This window comes from Dermacentor variabilis, chromosome 3 (assembly GCF_050947875.1).
Source record: "Dermacentor variabilis isolate Ectoservices chromosome 3, ASM5094787v1, whole genome shotgun sequence".
In the NCBI taxonomy this organism is placed as follows: domain Eukaryota; kingdom Metazoa; phylum Arthropoda; class Arachnida; order Ixodida; family Ixodidae; genus Dermacentor; species Dermacentor variabilis.
The window spans coordinates 125,356,602-125,372,649 of NC_134570.1; the positions used below are offsets into that span (position 1 = coordinate 125,356,602).

The 16,048-nt window shown below is 42.7% G+C and overlaps 2 long non-coding RNA genes across 3 annotated transcripts in view; one reads left to right on the top strand and one right to left on the bottom strand.

The window, feature by feature from the left end:
• LOC142576266 (uncharacterized) overlaps nucleotides 1-16,048 on the bottom strand; it is a 31,593-nt gene that overhangs the window by 2,932 nt on the left and 12,613 nt on the right. For both annotated transcript variants that reach the window (XR_012826816.1, XR_012826815.1), the window contains exon 2: nucleotides 106-201. This is a non-coding gene — a long non-coding RNA (uncharacterized LOC142576266). The remainder of the gene's footprint in view (nucleotides 1-105; nucleotides 202-16,048) is intronic.
• LOC142576265 (uncharacterized) lies at nucleotides 2,929-10,724 on the top strand. Its single transcript, XR_012826814.1, has 2 exons — nucleotides 2,929-7,605; nucleotides 10,601-10,724. It is a non-coding gene; the product is annotated as an uncharacterized LOC142576265 (long non-coding RNA).

Sequence of the window (16,048 nt, forward strand, 5' to 3'; positions counted from 1 at the left end):
ACCTAAATTTCAGGACTTCAACGCCTGTCAACTCTAAAGTTTCCAGCAACGTACACGCTTCTTATTTACTGGCATTTTCGGACAAGTTATGAGTGTAATACTCACACATTATATGCATTTGGAATCTTCATAGCGTTTGCTATACAGATGTACAAATAAAAATGAAGGCCTTTTCTGAACGCTCCTACGGAATCTTGCCCACTGTAAAGAAATAATAGGGCTACTAGAATCATGCAAATTAAGAACTTTAATTGGGCGCTTGTAGTATTACGAAATGATAGTATTAGTTCACGATTGCTTTAAAAATAATTGTGGTAATTATGAACACAGATACATTTCTATCAAGATGATGAATATTTCACATTTCCCGCGTATGTCGCTGTTCCTGGTGCGCACAAAGACAGGAAAGATGAATGCTTTCATTTAGTATTATTACGTTATCAGCTCTTCTGTGTAGTAAGCAAAAGGCAATCGCCTGGATTCCGTCCTTAATATTGTCCTGCGTCAGGCTGCTGAAAATATCCATTCTTATCTTGCTAGCTATATGACGCCGGCCGCGGAAAGTGGCAAATTGCTGTCGCCAAAAGAGGTCGTTGTTATTATGATCAATAAATGTCACATGAACCACAAAGAATACAGTTATGTGATGCACAATATATTCTGTGAAGGTGTCACGAATGCCTGGGATTCTATCAAATTTATAAAAGCGCGGCTCATTGTTTCATGACAAACATTTAATTTCTTGTGTTATACTAGGCTAAAATAATAAGGCATACTAATGTGAGAGTGAATACTTTAAAGAACAGAATAAATTATTCCTCAAAATTAAAAAAAATAGACGAAACGCGTTAGCCACGGACATTTCGCCCTGTTAATAAAATAAAATCACGGACAATCATAATAAAGCGATAGAAATATGCATACATGTGTGTTTGATTCATAAATTCTTCATAGCGGCTAATTTCGGCTTTTTAACAACAATAAAGCTAAGAAATACCCTATAGACACAGAAATGTAAGACTGAAGGTGAAGTTTGCTTCTCCGCAGCTCGGGCTAGTTGTACTAAATACATGTAGCAGTCGACAGTTGGCACAGGCTTTCCGGCGTGACGGCGTCTGTTCGACGCGAGGCCACGCTGGCTGCACACACACTCCACAGAGCACGTAAACTTTCTCACGTGTGCACCCTTTGGCTGGAGTGGCCCATAGAGTCGACCACAAAATCGCTTACCCTGTAGACGCCTGTGCTATGAGCTCGTTTTCTGTACCCTTCAATTTACCTTACGTTGCAAACAAAGCCCACTTCAACTATTTAGGTAACAATTTCAAGGAAAAAGGCACAAGGTAGAAATTTTTCCTGCTAAAGTAAAGCGGTGTGCGGAGGACACATTACGTCAACCTTGTAATATTAGTTACGTGAAACGACAAAACATGGTGCCTATTTACATTTTTTAGGAAACAAAAGTTTTCCTAAAGTGCGTTTTATGGAAATCGAATCGATTTATTTCTCATTTTTGTGATCCTTATTCATACAGAACGTTATTCTCGGTCGGAGTCAGCAAGTGAGGTTAGCACATAACATGTCAGCCAACATTAGTGGTCAGGAGCGTGATGGAATTCATCTTCGTGGCTCGGCTACTAGCCACTAATGCGCTGCGCTTTAAAAAGGCCCAGTTGCTACACCAAGCCTCGAATTCCAGTGTTCCCGCTATCTCCAAAATGAATGGACGTATTTAGGGGCTAGGAATAATCGTTTACCAACGCTGGCGGCCACAAATAGCTGCTGGCATGGTATGTGCTAGCCTCATTTCCTGACTCTTACCGAGAATAAGGATGTGTGTCTATAAAGACCATAAAAGTGAGAAATAAATTGATGAAATTTCCATAAGTTTCACTGCAGCTAACCAAGGAACAAAATCAGTACTGCGTGCAATGTGCCCTCATAACTTTCGAGTTCATATGGCATCGTCCAAACACATAAAGTACAATAAAATGCAGCACAACAGAAAAGAGTCGCAATTTCTGCTACTTTCCAGAAAGTAAACACTTGACCGAAGATAACGGATAATTTTCTGTGTGTGCTTTGTTGAGAACTCGCGCACATTTCTTTTCCTCGCATAGCCACAGCAAAGCCAACGTATTCCGAAAGGGCGAGCATGAACATTAGTCATTTACAAAGCACACTGGCTAGCCCTTAGGTTTTCTATATAAAAAAAAAATAATGCTAAATTTAAGACTCACATTCCTCAATGTCTGAAAAAGCGCAACGTACGCTGAAATGCTGAAACACGTAGTTGATAAATTTTGTCGCTGTCTGCCTCAATTTGCGGAAATTGTAGTCTTGCTTTATGTCATCAACACGCCGAAAGTATCGGGTAAAAGAATACGTCGCGCACTCTTTTGTGATATACTTGAAAAGGTAACCACTCTCTTCTTAATACTGGCGAAAGAAGGGACGGAGCAGTGCAGACATGTGTTGACTCAAAGGGCATTCACCTGCAGTATGGCACGGGGCATCAAAGCAGTACCGCAGACAGCGCGCCAGGCATGACCCATGAAAAGAAAAATAAGAAAGGACGCCGTGTATGAAAAGAAATGAACTCTTAAATTGTAATGCGTAGTTTTTCGTGTAGCTACAATAAATTAGACCAGTTATATTGTTGCATTGGGCAAGACGCGGACAAAACCATTGTCTGTGTTTTGTCGAGTTTGGCCGGGATGCCGCTGAACCCCTATGAAAATGACAATTGCCTTTATGTTTCCTTCTTGTGCCCTATGTGACCTTTATGATTCCTTGTCCTTTGTGTCACCTCCGGGACGTCAACTTTGTGTGTACCACGTGTTTACTCATCCTAAGGTATACCTCGAGGAAGTGACCTTTATTAGACCTCTAGGATGTGTCCTTTATGTTTAAAGGCAGAATGTTAACTAGATGTGCACTGTGTGTTGCCTGAGTGTACACTTGAGTGCACATGTAGGTGACATAGAGTGCACATAACAACTGTTTGTGCATATAATACAGGCAGATCTATCTGTACTGCGTGAGAGCTATTGATACACTCAACAGAGTCATTGTAAGTACTAAATCTTGACTCATCCTTTCATTTGCCCCCAAAAAACAACAGTTATTCAAATTCTTGTAGGAGGTGTTGTTTGTGTTTGCGGCGGGATGTTACCTAGGTATGCACTTGAGGGCACACGTAGGTAACATAGAGCATTAATCTATATGGTGCACTCTATGTTACCTACATGTGCACTTGAGTGCACACGTAGGTAACAATGTGCGCAGTGAGCATCTTTTGCAAATTGTACAGTCAGATCTATCTGTACTGTGTGTTAGTCACTGGTGGATTCAGGGAAGAGGCACTGCTCTCCCCCTCACACTAGAGGCATGCCGACGGGCACTAATTGTGGCTATATTTTGCGGAAAATCGAACATATTGTTAAATATGATGGTGTATAGTGCCTATGCCATGCATTCTTGTTATATATAATGTATTTAATAGTTTTTCAACCTGCTATTCTCCAGTAGCAAGTCAGATGTAAAAATCTGAAGTATTTAACCTAATATGCAAGAACTGCATGAAAGTTTTGTGACGGCTAGGCTATGAAAAAAAGTTGATTGAATGTTTAAGACGGTTCTCGTAGCAAGCGTCCTTAATGTTCATCGCAGGAGATCGCCTGGATGCTCCGCTTAGCCTGCAGTTTGTGAAATAATCTACTTATTTTATTTATCTGGCTTCTGCAAAAGTGCATACATCAGGGATTTTGTCACTGGGGATGATTTCAAGTTTATGGTGTGCTTGATGGTACAAGTGAATGATTTATTTTGCTGCTAGCACAGTGCAGTGCGACTTTTATCACGCAGCTAGGCACTAGTACATCTGGCAGTGAGCGCACTGTGGCTTATGCAGTTTGTAAAATTCTTTTCCTTGTACCCTTCATGACGTCACCTTTTTCAGTACAAGAAAGCGAGCATTATGGCTTCTAGTTGTAATTAATATTATCACAGAAATATGAGCACTATGTTACCTGTGTTACCAGCAAGATGTTACCTGTGTGTGCACTCTATATTACCTGGCTATGTACTCTCTCGAGTGCACATCCAGGAAACAGAGTGCACCCAGTAAATTTTTTTAACACATGCTACAGATAGCTCATCTATCTGAAAGATGTATCAGCTACTGGCGTATCAAAATAAAGAAAAATGAGGGGGGGGGGCGCCCGCCCGATCTATATTGGTCGAATTGATGGCGACGCGCCATCAACAGTACATACGCACATCAAAGCCTCATGCAGCGAATTATCTATCACGACAAATAACAATTGCGCGGCGGCTGGAGACGCGGTGGCACGACGCGCAGTGTTGGATGGCTTGCGCTACATGAACCGAAAAAGAGGGGGGCCCTCCGGGGCCAATGCACCGCTTTGCTGCGAGCGTACATGAATATACAACCTACCATATAAGTAGCTTCTGGCGGTGTTATATTGGTTTCATGACAGCCTCATTACACGTAAATATCTAATAAGTACGTTACGATTGTCTCTATATTACGCTCGTAAGATTTCTTTGCAGTCGTCAGCGGGAAATGCCAGCGCTCCCACCTCCAAAGCTGAACTGGAGCTGCCGCTCACTTTCAGAACGCCTAGTTCGAAAGAATCTAGTGAAATTGAATATCTGTAACATTTCTGATACTCTAAACTGAAAGAAAAAAAATCTTGACCATTGGGAGACGCTGCCACGGCTCCACCTCAAAACCGTGGTCTTCGAAGCACTTTGTAACATGTTGCTTTTTCTACGCTATTTCTTTTTTCAGCCGTCGGCCTTGTCATGATACGTTTCCTCTACTACTAACGCAAATTATACAAAAAGTTCGCTCACTAACCAATGCGGAACCTGCGGTCGATGCTAAAGGTGCCTTTCTTTTCGAAATTGCGTGCGCTTGCTGTAGAAAGATAGCAAAGTGGGCGAGTTCGTTACAATTCATCGTACTTTTACCAACAGCGCTATAGCAACGCGGAAACAAGGAACAAGCACTCCGAAGAAGCAGCGCCGTGTTGCTGTGTTTCTTCCTTTTGTCCTTGTCGCTTTCACGCTGACCACAAGTACGAGTCATTGCTTTGTTTTATTTAGCAGGGGTAGAAGTAGGGCAGCGCGGATCCCGTAAATGCTTGCTTGGGCGTACAACTGAATAATTTATAATTGTCAGTTGGCTGAGTATGAAAGTTGTATGCGGAGTATGGCCGTATTTGTTTGATTACGCGAGCGTGCAAGCAGTACGCCTGTTTCACTTTGGGCGAAGTTCCGCTGCCGCTCTAAGCCAGCCATCGCCACGTTTTTTCGCCTTTACTCCTTACGCTACGAGGAAATGTGGTTCCAACTATTCAGGATAAGGCCTCACATTCTCAAAAACACACCACTGGGCGCCATAAGAAGCGTGTATATGTGTGGTGATTCGGAATTTTTGATCGCTGGGTCTCGCAGCTATCGCGGCTTCCCGTGCACCGTCCGCCATCGCAAGCAGACGGAGCTGCACATGCTGCGCGCTGATTGTCTCGTGTTCGCCGGCAAAAGTTCGCACATAGTTCGTCTGATATCTCTGTATATCCTTTAAAAAAACAAGGCAGCACACCACGGCACTTCAAACATCGATAAGTTGTGTTTAAATAGCAGCCTTCCATCCAGCTACGATTTTCCCTGGGTAAGAAAATGAAATCTTGAAAGCCTTGCTTTTGCCAACTGCACGCCCTGAAAGCAAATGTAGGTCTCGGAGGCTAAATTGACTTGTTAGCCGCAGTGCAGCGCTGCGGCACTGTGAAGGTTAGGTTGCCTCGGTTGCTTCGATGTGCGCCCGCTCTCCGCGGGCGCCCAAGAAAATGGCGGCCGCGCTAGCAGACAACGTAGTTGTCCTCACCCTAATCGGAGAGAGGGTGTGCGCGCATCTAGGCACTCTAGTGACCGTTATGCCCGGAAAAATTACTGGATGATGTAGTGAGCTGGGCCATGTTGCGTTTGTGTGGGCGGTGAGAGTGCTCGTTGCAGTTACACGGTAATTGAATAATATTTTGGAAGTGCCTAAACAAACTGTGATCCGTATCGTGTGCATTAACCATCAGGAAACATCTGGACTCGTGTAACGCCATTAGTTCGCCTTATGTTTCCTGTGATACGCCGGTGTCTTACGTGTACTACAGCGCCCGTACGAGCTGCCTTTGTTCTAGCCTGTCCGCGTTCGCTCGTGAAATACCTGGTACTGCGGCTTCGAGTTATGGTGCGTGGAAGAGTTTGTTGAAAGTTGTGCTTTTGTGCGGTGGTGTTCATCGGCAATTCGACAGTGTTCGCGCTGGAAAGAGCGTGGTCGCGTGGTGCCTGCGAGACGAAGGAGCGCTTGCTGTTCACTTCTTGAAGGTAAGCAGGTCTGACACTTGCGCTCATTCTCGCAGCTTACGGTTCATGTAGTAAACTTTGTGCAACGACGACAGAGCACTTTCGGAGCGTATGTTGCCCATGTTGTTGTGCCCATTTAGCAAACCATTTCACGATGGGAGTTTCCGTGAAAATTACTATTTCTTACCGCTTGCTTTCTGCAGTGATGTGCTACCACCGCTGATTTTTGAGACTTAATAGGCAAATATTTACGTAAACGCTGAAAGTTCCTGTCTCCTCGGTAGTTTCCCGGCAAGAAATTCTTACGTGGATATCATTTCTGCAAATTACGTGTGTAATGCATGTAGATGTGTCGTGGGCATCGCGAGTTGGAACGCGACAGCGGTGTTTTGACAGTGGAGAAGATATTTGCATGTGTGAAGATTATTTTATTGATACAGTTCAGTTTGAAGCCCAGCTTCGCGAGAACTTGTCTGCATTGTTTCTGTTCTTCGTCGTGCTCGCGTATTTCTCTTCTATATTGCACGGCAAATATAGACCGATATTACAACAGCGAAATTTCTTTTTAATCGATGCATGTCAATAAGGCGCTCGTTTTCAATAATATTTTCATCCGAAGAACAGGATGTCAGCTCCTGCGATTGTTGTCATAATATGTGGGTTGTAGCACTGCGTAAATAAGGGCTGCGATTTTGTTGCGATGCTTTCCGCTCGATGTTTGCCTCTCTTGTAACCCACCGTCCACGGCTGGCTGTACTAGTCAATAACGATGGCGGAATGTCAGTCCGACCACTGAGGCAAAGGAGCAGCATCGGAAAAGGCATCGCTACAAGATCGCGGCCTAGGTTTTAGACCGTTCATAATCGATTCTTTTGATTCACTACATATTTAGGTTTTCGTGATAATTTCCCAGGTAGTCTGGTGTTAGCTGCAGGTTTTATTCCCGCCTGAATTTTACAATATAACAATGTAAGCACAGGAGATATAACTACGAGACATCTGTAAAACAGGCACAGATTTATGTGTGAGTCTCTTTCTTTCAATTCCACATGACACTGTAAATTACACGTTTGAAGCTTCACATCAGAATAAATTAAACCTTTCTTACTGTTGAAGGTTATGCGGATTCTAGAGTCAAGCCTACGACCTGTAGGAACTTGCTGCACTGCTACATATTGGATCGCACAACGATGCACTTGACCTGCATGCTTCTACAAGGTGCGTAAAAAACTGTCGCTGCACTTAGTTGTAGGATATGCTTGTGCAATATGAAATCATTTTTTGTGTGTGCCATTTCCAGGATTTCTAGTAGCAGATCACATGCACAATATCTTTTATTTATCCGGGGAGCCCTCAGTTGAAGCACTGTAACTAAATTTGGTTCTTCTGAGACAAATATAGACAAACCTGGAGTGACTATGCAATATATTCTCTATACAGACTATATTATTCGAGCCAGGTTGCTTTTTTAGAAACATCATTGAGGAGAATGAGGGTGTCTATGAGCCACCCGAGAGAAACAGAAGGCTGTGGTTACCTGAATTATTATGTAGTCACTTCTCGCACTAGTACCTGCACACCTAATTTCTTCCCTTTTCTCGGTCACAATTTTGTATTGCATACCATAATTCATCTCCTAAAAATACCCCCATCAAGAAAATAAAGTTTGCTGCTCTATTAGGTAGCTGCCGAATTCCTAGTCACAGTATGAGTGCTCAATTTTTCAAGCAAACAACAACCCATTAACCTTTAAATGTGGCAAGTTCAATGTGTGTCCCAAGAGCTCGTCGGCTTCAGGGTGGAAGCCGGTCTCTCTTACATGTAACAGAAATATCACTCGTTGATAATGTGGTATAGAATGCTGCTGAATCATAAAAGTCAGCCCAGTAAAGTAGTTGCAAGCCCACCATGGTAGCACAGCTTAAAGCGGAGCATTCTCTGTTGCGTTTCATTTTTTTTTCTCCGTTTCACTGCACTTGTTCATTTGATAAGACAAAGCTGGTCCTATGCCGTCATCTATCTCAAATGTGGAAAACATTTTCTACTTTCTCTTCTTTATTACTTATCTGCCTAATACACAAGCTTCCAGGGACGTGCAAACAATGCAGAGTACTGCCTAGAACTTATGCATTCATCTGTGATTTGTGGTACCATACGCTCACCACCTTAGATTTTCGTTATGTTACATGGAGGCTTGCTTCACGCTCGAGCCACACTGCACTTGGTGCAATTTTGAAACAGACACTTTTTGACATAGTGTAATTATGTGTTGCACTCTCACTGAATTGATATTTTCTACACTGAATAATGCACTCGCGGTGATTGTACGAAAAGGATTTAACCACCTAAAGACATGGTTTAGGCAGACAGTCTCCTAAGTAATGCTGTCACACAAAAGTTGTATAACAATGCACTATGTCGCAAGATCCATACATGACTAAATTTGTGGCTTTCAAGCCCTAGCTTTTCAACACAATTGTGTGTGCGACAAACATCTTGCTTTTTAACCACTATTCTTGTAGTGACAGACTTTTGTCTTTAAAATAAGCGCTCCAATCGGTCTTACTATGTCTGGTTAATTCCAATGGATTGTTGACTGTTGCTGTAATGGTGGCGGCTTCAAGGCCAACTAGATTTTCCAGCCTCAGCTGAAAGCGTGGACACAGTCGTTGTTTCTTTTGATGATTGTTGTACGTGTGACTTGGCAGTTTGGGTTTCAACTTGTACGGGATTTGATTGTGGTGGGTTAGAGATGAAATGAGAGCTCATGGCATGTTCTGCGCTGCACAATGTGATCCTTTGGCTGGCATCCTGTATCTTAGTTTGTCTTGGACTGCTGTCTGATTGTTGAGCTGTTGGCCGGATTCTTATGGATACAAAGCTCTATACTCGGCTAGGCAATCATGCCATTGTGCTTATTAGCAACACAAGATATACACAATAATATTGTCAGGCATGCTGAGGCATATGGGCTGGCGCTATGTAGCACACTAGGGAAAGCACACCAATGATGGCATGGCATGGTAACGCTTTTCGCTTGCACCGCTGTGGTGTTATCAGGTTAAGGTAGCAACAATGACATCTAGGCTTCCAGTTCCTGCACTTGCAATGCAGATACTAGAGTATGCTATTCGCTGGTAGTGGAATTTTGCAAAGCATTGATTACATACTAAGGTAGCCCGCCTCCCTTGCGTGCCAGCATCTCGCCCGCCTGTTAAACACCACCGCTGAATCTAATAGCAGCATGCAGTTGCAGGATATCAACGCAACTGAAAACTCTTAAAAGGATACAGCATTGATGGAAGGTATTGCTTAATACAAATGTCGATCGCCTCCCAGATTTTGCTCTATGACGAGCACGTGATGAAGTATAACGCAGTTAATCTTAGATTAAACACCAGTTGACTCATCATCTTTCTGTTCAGAAATCATAAGTTTGCAATAATGTATTCACATGAAGTTTATTGATAGTGTGTCCAATTTTGATAAAGCCTAAACAACTCGCCACGCAAATAACACCTTTTCATGCTTGTGAAGCAGATGCTGCTACCATTCAGTTTGCTGTAGGTACACATACACAGCATGTCTGCCCGCCACCTTCTGTGGCATGCTGAAGTCAGTAAAGTGTTGTGCTAAACGTTCAGTAGAATGCACACTTGCAGCCTGTCACTGACAATAAAGATGGGTAAGAACTACAAAAACTGTGAAAATGTGACGAATGCACAGGATATTGTAATGCCTTTCAATTTGGCATTAGAATGTGTGCGCAACTAACTTTTAACCACAGCACCTTATGGCATAGACAGTAGTGTTGCTCGATGGGAGGCCTGTGATATTAGCAAGCTTTCCTGGTAAATATTGGCAAGTTCTTGCTCACAGCATAGGGAGGGCCTCAACTTTGGGAACCTCGATGCTTGAGGTAGCACACAAAGGTTTATTGGCCAGTTCCCTACTCCTAAAGTTCATGTAATACTTAGCAGCTGCTGCAATAATGTTTAAAATAATTTGTGAGCAGTTTTATACCTGAGTGGAATGGCAGATAACAGCGCTCGAACAACAATTAGTTAAATGCTTGTTCGTTGCCCTGATCTTTATATGTGCTATTTCTGACTGCTGCAAGTTTCTTAGCTGTGTGCATACAGGCCAAGCTGTTCTTGCTTATACGAATATTTTTGAATAAGTGAAAAAGATTTCCTTTTGCTTTGTTTTTCAGGTGCCCTGTGAGCTCTCATCCAAGCACCGCATTGCAGATGTCTGCTGTGAGCCGACGTGGCAAATTGAAGTAACATACAGATAGTCCAATAAACTACTCGTAATTTCAGACAAACCTTTACAAAGTACAGTGAAAACTTTCTTTTAAAAGTACAAACACCAATACAGCCTGATCTTTCCATCCAAACATTACGTTTTATATTAGTAACAAAGAATTAGAACAGCAGCTGCATTGCAGTGAGGAACGTACAATGGTATTCCAAGTGTTATACTGAAATATTCTATGAAGTCTAATTAGTTTGTAATTTTAGAATAAGTTAGCATGAATTTCTGTGCCATAGCAGTGTTCGAATCTGTATGCTGCATCTTGTAGGGTACAGTACCCTCGCAATCTTCATCTATGCATGTCTACATAAAATACAGGATTTAATCACTGGGGCCACATAAAGGATGCATAAAGGTGGAACACAAGAAGGAAACATAAAAGCAGTGGCCAAATTTCAACATGGAGGAAACATAAAGGACGGTAACATAAAGGATACACAAAGGAAAGACACATAAAGGAAACATAAGAGCAGTGGCCAAATTTCAACATGGAGGAAACATAAAGTACGGTAACATAAGGGATACATAAAGGGAGGACACATGAAGGAAACATAAAAGCAGTGGCCAAATTTCAACATGGAGGAAACATAAAGGACATTTCCTCATGTGACCTCAAGGAAACATACAGTAAACATAAAGGACATAACCATTTTCATAAGGGAAACCTGTAACTCCACCTAAATGTTACGTATGGCAAGAGACAGAACGAGAAGAAAGGCGGTAAACCGAGGGGCCCGGCCTTTATTCATCATATCATGAGAAGCCAAAAAACGAAGACACCAAGGAAACCGCGCCGCGATAGCTCAATTGGTTAGAGCATCGCACGCGTAATGCGAAGGCGTGCTCTGTGGTTCCCCACGCGCGGTTTTTTCATATTGCAGGATTAGCAAGTCTACGGCAGTCATGTAATTTTACAGCAATATTTTTCCCATTTTAGTAAGTACTGCGGTACGAAATAATTCTATTAGGTAAATTTGCTTCGAAAAATTATTCGGTGAATATGAAGACTGAGATGTCTTAACAAGTTGATAATTTTTTTTCATATTTGCCACGTGTGTCAGTGTTCCTGTTGCACATAAAAGAAGAAAAAAGAAATGCTAATAATATAGTATAGTTAATATATCAGCTCTTCGGTGTAGCAGGTGTCAAGAAAAGCCATACGGATTCCAACCTTTCTACTTTGCTGCGTCAGGCTGCTGAAAAATATTTTCCTACCTGACATTTTTAAAAGAGCATAAAACATATCCCGCTCTCCATCGTAGAGGTCAAATTGCTGCTACCAAGAAAGGTCATTGTTACTGTGATCATTAGCTATCACACGAAAGACGAACAGTACATTTTTGTGATATATAGGAAATTTTGTGAACGTGTCACCGACATCGCTTGATCATTTTTTCATCACAAACACTAGATTTCCTGAGCTATACAAGGCTAAAATCATCAAACAAAAGCGAATATCCTAAATATAAGACAATTGATTCCTCAGTAGGTCCGGCCCCTATTAGAAGCAGGTTATCCTAGTGTAGCAGTGGCCACTGTTACTGAGTGCCTAAAGAAATCGGTGTCGAGGAGGACGGACGTCACCACTGAAACCAGTAATAGCAAAAAAAAAGAGTAGTGGCTATTCCGTACATTCATTCAGTGTCGCACAGGCTTAAAAAAGTTGCAAGTAGATATGACGTTAATGTGGCTTTCACTGTTCCCAATGATGCAAGGTAAGATATGCGCTGCCGTACAGAGGAAAAAGGAGCAGGTAAGAGGCAAGAAAAGAAGAGATATTTGTCCACTGAAGCACAATAAGAACAACAGGCTTACTGACTGCCGTATGGCTGTGGTTTATAAAATTCTCCTTAGCTGTGGCCAGTTCTACGTAGGGCAAGCGGGACGGTGTATCAATCAGAGGCTAATGGAACATAAAAGATCGTTAATCGGTGGATCGCCTTTTAATCTTTCGCTACATTGTCAAGATTGTAACAGCACGCCAGAGTAAGATGAATGCGCGATATTGTACAGGCATAAATGAAGATCCGGGGCAGCCGCTCTACCATCTGAGCTAACCAGGCGGCTAGCAGATGGCAGAGCGAAGTCGAATTTGTCGACAACACGAAACACCTTGCGAGTTTCCGCAGAACTACTACGTCAAACTCTTGCCCTTTGCTTCGTGTTGTCGACAAATTCGACTTCGCTCTGCCATCTGCTAGCCGCCTGGTTAGCTCAGATGGTAGAGCGGCTGCCCCGGAAAGGCGGTGGTCCCGGGTTCGAGTCCCGGACCAGGACGAATTTTTCTTCAACTATGAGGCTTTTCTTTCGAGGAACCCGTATGGGTTTCCTTTGCAGCAATTGCTACGAACGGGTGGATGTCTCTTTTTCTCTTTATTCATTACTTCTTTCTACCTTGCGAGTTTCCGCAGAACTACTACGTCAAACTCTTGCCCTTTGCTTCGTGTTGTCGACAAATTCGACTTCGCTCTGCCATCTGCTAGCCGCCTGGTTAGCTCAGATGGTAGAGCGGCTGCCCCGGAAAGGCGGTGGTCCCGGGTTCGAGTCCCGGACCAGGACGAATTTTTCTTCAACTATGAGGCTTTTCTTTCGAGGAACCCGTATGGGTTTCCTTTGTAGCAATTGCTACGAACGGGTGGATGTCTCATTTTCCCTTTATTCATTACTTCTTTCCACCTTGCGAGTTTCCGCAGATCTACTACGTCAAACTCTTGCCCTTTGCTTCGTGTTGTCGACAAATTCGACTTCGCTCTGCCATCTGCTAGCCGCCTGGTTAGCTCAGATGGTAGAGCGGCTGCCCCGGAAAGGCGGTGGTCCCGGGTTCGAGTCCAGGACCAGGACGAATTTTTCTTCAACTATGAGGCTTTTCTTTCGAGGAAACCGTATGGATTTCCTTTGTAGCAATTGCTACGAACGGGTGGATGTCTCATTTTCCCTTTATTCATTAATTCTACCTTGCGAGTTTCCGCAGAACTACTACGTCTAACAGTTATCTCTCACGTAGACCGGCACATGTACCCGACTGACACGTGGTGATACCATTCCTAAGCTTGCGCAGATTACTTTTGTGTCTTCTTTCTTTTTTAGCCTCAGTGCTCCCTTCAGTTGATAGTCGGCGTTCGTGTTGTCTACTTCTCTACTCTTGTGTCCTGTCTGCACGCCTCACCTCTGTTTTTTTCCAATATGAATCCTTACCAACTAGCTCAGCTTTCTGTCGTTCTAAGGATTTGCGTAAAGTTCGTCCTTCGGACTTGAAATAGCTTCGTGACATTGTGAACTCGTGATGTTCAACAATGTACCGCGTAATACCTAATTAGGAAAACCATGAAATTGTCCGACGGCAGTATTCGAACACAGGACGCCATGCTACTTGTTTACACGCTGCACATTGGTTCTTCTCTCGGGGCGTCATACTGCGACTTACCTGAAAAAGAACAGTGCTGCTTTATTATACATATACCAGCAGTATGAATGTACAGAGCTCAGTGAAGAACTCTAGCACAGCACATGGTTTTGAGAAGTCGAGAAAGCCATGTTTTCGCCTATCCTAGTACCATGTTGGGGTCACTTACACATATTTTTGTTATACCTGCCAGACGAGTATTTATTTTCAGGTAACTGCAGAATATTTGTACCCCACCGTATACAGTTTGAAACAAACACCACTCACGATGGGACAAAATGAAGACGCATATCCCCGCTAGACATTCAGGTAGCACACAGGCATACAAAACGCATACACACAACAAACACACACGCACAGAACAAACACTACTCTATGCTAGTGGTCGTTGTTTCTTTAAATAATGTCGAAGCCTTGAGAGAACATTGTGCGGACAAGCTTTGTTTTATAGTGGTCAATATGCACTAAGGTAGAAAAGGTGTAAACCTCAGATTAATTGAGGTGTCACTGGTTTACTTCTATATGGTTAAGGATAGCAAAAAGAGCCACAATCGGAATGAGTATTGCTTCATTTTAAAGGAACAGTCAGTGAAGAAAGAGAAAGCAAACGATTCCGTGGGAGGTTCCACCAACTCAGCTGCAGGTGTACAACTACCACCTTCCGACTGACTTGGTTGTGTTGTTGCTTTGGTTTAATGCATGCCACCCATTCGTGTCAATATTAGAAATCCACATGTGCAGCTGAGGTTGAAACTTTATTTAAAGGACGCAGTGATTTAGAATGGGATCTTAAATATGAATATACCCAACCTCCAATGACTTTCTTTGTTCTAGCTATTCTGAACTGTCGTACTATTCACCTTACGGCACGTGTTTGAATTATGGAAATGAAGCCAATCTGTGGTTATGCTTGCTTAGGGGAAATAGTAAATCTAGCAACACCTTCGAAATGATGATGATCACCGATCACGATTAGCATCGACGTTATCGACATATTTATGTCTACGACAGGATGAGGCCTCTCCAAGCGATCTCGTTACCGCTATCTTGCGCAAGGTGACACAATCTTAGGCCTTTCATGACTTTAAAGGTATGCGGCCTTTAAGCCAAAAATAAAACTCAGAAGTTCCAGCTAATAGCTTACTGAATGCGCCAAGTGAAATAGTCCAGGATGAGTTTATCTTTAAAGCCAGTGCATTTCCCAGCAGATTCAGGAAACGTATGTCTCGAAAGTGGAGCGAGGATTCGAATGTCTGCTATGAAACAATGGCTTCATTAGTTCTTGACCTAAATTTCAGAACTTCAACGCCTGTCAACTCCAAAGTTTCCAGCAACGCACATGCTTCTTATTTACTGGCATTTGCGGACAAGTTGTGAGTGTAATACTTACACATTATATGCATTTGGAATCTTCATACCGTTTGCTATACAGATGTACAAATAAAAATGAAGGCCTTTTCTTAACGCTTCTACGGAATCTTGCCCACCGTGAAGAAATATTAGGGCTACTATAATCATGCAAATTAAGAACTTTAATTGGGCGCTTGTAATATTACGAAATGATAGTATTAGTTCACGATTGCTTTAAAAATAATTGTGGTAATTATGAACACAGATACATTTCTATCAAGATGATGAATATTTGACATTTCCCGCCTGTGTCGCTGTTCCTGGTGCGCACAAAGACAGGAAAGATGAATGCTTTCATTTAGTATTATTACGTTATCAGCTCTTCTGTGTAGTAAGCAAAAGGCAATCGCCTGGATTCCGTCCTTAATATTGTCCTGCGTCAGGCTGCTGAAAATATTCATTCTTATCTTGCTAGCCATATGACGCCGGCCGCGGAAAGTGGCAAATTGCTGTCGCCAAAAGAGGTCGTTGTTATTACGATCAATAAATGTCACATGAACCACAAAGAATACAGTTATGTGATGCATAATA